The sequence below is a fragment of the Microtus ochrogaster genome, chromosome 6 (assembly GCF_000317375.1).
Source record: "Microtus ochrogaster isolate Prairie Vole_2 chromosome 6, MicOch1.0, whole genome shotgun sequence".
In the NCBI taxonomy this organism is placed as follows: Eukaryota; Metazoa; Chordata; class Mammalia; order Rodentia; family Cricetidae; genus Microtus; species Microtus ochrogaster.
In genome coordinates, this window is record NC_022013.1 from 27,116,732 (window position 1) to 27,121,091 (window position 4,360).

Genomic DNA, 4,360 nt, shown 5'->3' on the forward strand with positions numbered 1-4,360 from the left:
GGGAGCCCACTGTTGGTGCATCCCCTGTCCTGAGTCCCTGGAGGGGAAGCCCACTGTTGGTGCATCCCCTGTCCTGAGTCCCTGTAGAGGGAGCCCACTCTTGGTGCATCCTCTGCTGGTCCTTCTCACAGTGAGACCTGGAAGCTCTTCCTGCTCCAAATCTCAAATCTTGGCCTCTGCTTCCCATTTTTCCATAGCTTCTACTCCTTTTTTACTCCATGTCTTTAGGCGTGGCAGTGCTATGGTTCTTCTTATATAGACCAGAACATTAAACTTTACAAAGGAAGCTGGTCAGAGCATTGCTGGTATTTAGTTTAGTTACGTTGTTCTGTGACAGCTTTACACATACACACATAAAATACTTTCTGGTTACTCTTACCCTCACCCCCCTCCCTACCAGTCTCCTTCCCACAGTCTCAACTTTAGGTCTGTTTTGTGTCCCACTGAGTTTACCCTGACCATCTGTGGGGTTGTGGGTTTGCAACTACCCATCGGAGCTTGGTGAGCTCAGCATTGGGACACCACTCAAGACGATGACCCCCCTCTTTCAGAATCCATCAGTAGCCAGGGCAGGGTAGGGCAGGTATTTTTAGTTACCATCTACTGTCATTATTCCATGCAAGAAAGAACACGCCAAGCAAAACAAGAAGGAAGAGTGAGTGTACAGGGACAGATCTTGCTCAGAAATGGCAATACTATAAATATTTCAATAGTTTTGTAAAAATTATTGTACTGTTCAAAATATGAATTAGCTCAAATAACTAACATATATGAAGCCATTTCTTTTCTAATAATTATCCGACAAAGGTGCAGAACCGATTCGTTGGTTGTTTTATTGCAGAGTTGAAGCAAACAGCTTTTCCGTTGTAAACAGCGTAGCTTTAAGTGACTTTTAGACTGTGAGTTACTCAGGAGCCTCTTTATCAGATGCTGTAGACCATTCGACTAGTGTTCCTGAAGCCAAGCGCATTCCCCAAATCAGAAAGATGAAGGGCCTTTCTAATGTGTGGCTTCAGAACACCTTATAGAAAACACCGCTATATCTTTCACCTACAACCCACACTGTCCACGAAATGCAATAAGTTAAGCTAAACTTACTAACTTCCAAAGTGTTCCAAAGAGGCCTCATTGTTTCTGGTGGGGGACAAACACTGTGCGGGGAAGGGGGAGGCTCTGCTCTGGGTTCCTATTAGCATATTTTATCCCCCCCCCCTTTTGTTTTCCACAGACTACACGAAATTTCCTCCGTTAGCATAGGTATGGTGCCAGGGGCAACAAGTCACACGAGGTGACTTTCCTGGCAACCTGAAGTAAACCGACTCCACACAGATAGCCCTCTTTTGTTGTCTCCCAGCCTCACTTACAGTGACCCCAGAGGCCCAAGGTCACAGTGTGAAAACCAGCCAATGATAATTAAGTAAACACACTTCTCCAATTCAGTTGTTGGTGCCAAGAGTTATTTTATGCCAAGAGTTATTTTATAAAATGCAGTTTTTGTGGTATTTTTGGACCAGATCACAAATAAGAAGTGAGACAAAAAGCAGCCTTTAAAGTGAATTTGAGTTTATGACGGTTTCACCTGTCTTTATTTTTCTCTTTCCACCTTAGAAGAAGAAACTTAGTAAGAATGCTTGTGAATAATTAGCTTCCAATTATAGAACTTCACCAAGTTTTTCAACTAGTATAAATAATTACTTTCCCAATTCTTAGCTTTCCTCACCTGTAAAATGAGGTTTGCTTTATGATTCTCAGAAGTCTTTTCAAATCTCATTTTTCTGTGGTTTATGTTTCCCTTCCTATATCCACATCTCAAACTTGCTTCAGAATTCTTAGTGTATAAAATATAGACGAAGCAGACTGGCCAAGAAGGGCTCCTCACTAGTACTAGGTGATGGGCATAGAAAAGGCCGTTGGATTTGGGGTGCATTCACCGTGTTTGGGTGTCCCTTACATGCCGGGGTTCAGACTGTTTGATTTTGGATATTTACACATATACATGCTCTCTTGAGGATGGAGCCCAGGTTGAGACACCAATTCATTTATGTTTCATGCATGCCTTACCCGACTTGATCTTGTATATCTTTAGAGTACTTATGTTTTGACTGAGATTCATCACAGGAGGTCAAGTATAGAATTTTCCATTTGTGGCGTCATGTCAGCTTAAAGTTCTGAAGTGTTTCAGACGAGGATGCTCATGTTGTACACACTGTTTCCAACCCCATCCTTCTACTTGTGCCCTGACTAAATCTTCAACTTACCACCTTAGCCTTGGGGCTCACCTCCAGCATGTCTGAAGCCACATTCACCCTCTTCCTTCCATGGAGTCTGATTCTCTTTCTGACTTACCTGTTGCTGGGAGTGCTACCACTCCCTGGGACATGCTCAAACCATGACGTCATCAGGGACTCACCTTCCCTCTGATCTCCACATCAGTTTAGTCACCAAGTCCTGTCTGGTTTGCTTTCAGAACGGCCACACTGTCACATTGTCACTGAAGCCCTGGACCCCACTGCCCCCAACTAAATGATTCTAGTAGTGTTTGAACTGACCCTCTGCTTCTCCATGTCTGTCCAACCAGAGCAGCACAGTGTGTTCACAAGGTGACTCCAACGCCTTCTCTGGTGTCTCCTTGCTCAGAAGGCTTCAGCCGCTCCCTGCTGACAGGAGTCTGAGCTCCTCTGGCTGCTGTCCGAGTCCACCCTCCAGCTTTCTGCTCACTGTTCCCCAGCTCCAACCATTTGTCATGGCTGACGGCATGCTCCAACAGTCCCGAGCACCACCGCTCGGGGTCCGGGCAGTTCATCAGAACTTCCGAGAACACAATAGGAATAATTGACTGCTGGCAGGGAGAACTGATGTGTCATTGACGAGCCCTCGCCCAGCTAAGGGAAGTGGAGAATCTGCTCAAGGAAGGCCTGTTACAGTTACAGAGGAAACGCTGCACACCCTTCTCCCGTTCTGGATCTGGGGATATTTACCTTGGGGTTAGAGATGCTCCTGAGTGCTGATGGGAATCAGGAACTGGTAGCAGAGCAAGTTCTGAAGCTGGAGAAGCATGGTACAGCTGAAGGCGCCACTATGATGGATGAGTTAGGCCATAGGGAGCACTTACAGTGTGTTTGCTTAAAGCACTCTGGGAAAAGGAAGCTAGGTGGTGGATAAAGGTTACAATTTTTAAGACATTTTACATAATTGGAGTCATTTATCACTTTAATGCACAAGTATATTGTGCAGAAAATTTCTAAGTGGAAATAATGTCTTACATAAAGTGTGCTTGACTAGGCCCTGACCTGTGAGGCCAGCACTCAGAAGGCTGAGGCAGCACAGTCAAGTTCAAGGTCAGCATGGTTGTCACGGCTTAAAGGCCTGTCAGGTCAGGACTACCTAGCCACACCCTGTCTGAACATCCCTTTTCTTCCCCCAAAGAAAGTATTCTTAGGAGGATAGTAAGAAAGGTGAGATTAAGGGAGGAGGGAGCTGAGAGGCTTTCAGGATGCCATCTTAAAACACTGCACAGATTTCTTGCTGGCTAACCAATAAATGGTTACTCAGTCTTCTTTAAGTCCTTTTTGAGTAGAAGCTGTTTCACTTTGGTGTGCAGATGCCCAGTGGGCGATTTAAAGCAGCAGAGAGCTTGGTTTCTCTGCCTTCATCTTCTGCCTCCTGTCCTACCTTAAAACTGGGTCAGACTGTTCCTCAGCTCCAAAGGTAAGCACGCCAATCATGCCAATCATTTTAGGAGTGTTCTTCTGAAGCTGGTAATCTTCACCTTCAGGGATGAAGACACCAAGATAAGAAGAACTGAGGCACTTTCAAGACTTGCAGGGACATCATAATTATGGTACTGGCTTTTACAACATCCTATTCTAGGCCACCAAATGGCACCATTCCTGCAGTCAACTTGGGTTCCAGGAATAGCGGAGCCTTGCAGGCAGATTAACCCATGATAAGACTGGTCTCTTAAGCTCATGAAAGAGACAAGGTACCTGCCCAAAGACAGGAGAAATCATCTCATCTCATGCTGGAGACCAAACAGGCTGTTTAAGTGATAAGGGTTCCCAGGAGCCTTGCAGAGGCAGCTGGAGATAGGACTCAGGCACCACACTGGCCAAGACTTTTGCTCCCGGCTCTAGATCTTCCCTACCTCACCTGAAGGCCATGGTCAGTACTTCTTAGAGACAGAGCTCCACATGTTGACCCCTTGGCTTCCACATAGGACCATAATGAATCAATTTCCCTGTCTCTTCATTGTCTCTCTTGCCATTTTCTTTTTTTTTTTTTTGTGGTGAATCATAACTTTATTTATTTTTTTTTAATTTATTTATTTATTGAGGATTTCCGCCTCCTCCCCGCCACCGCC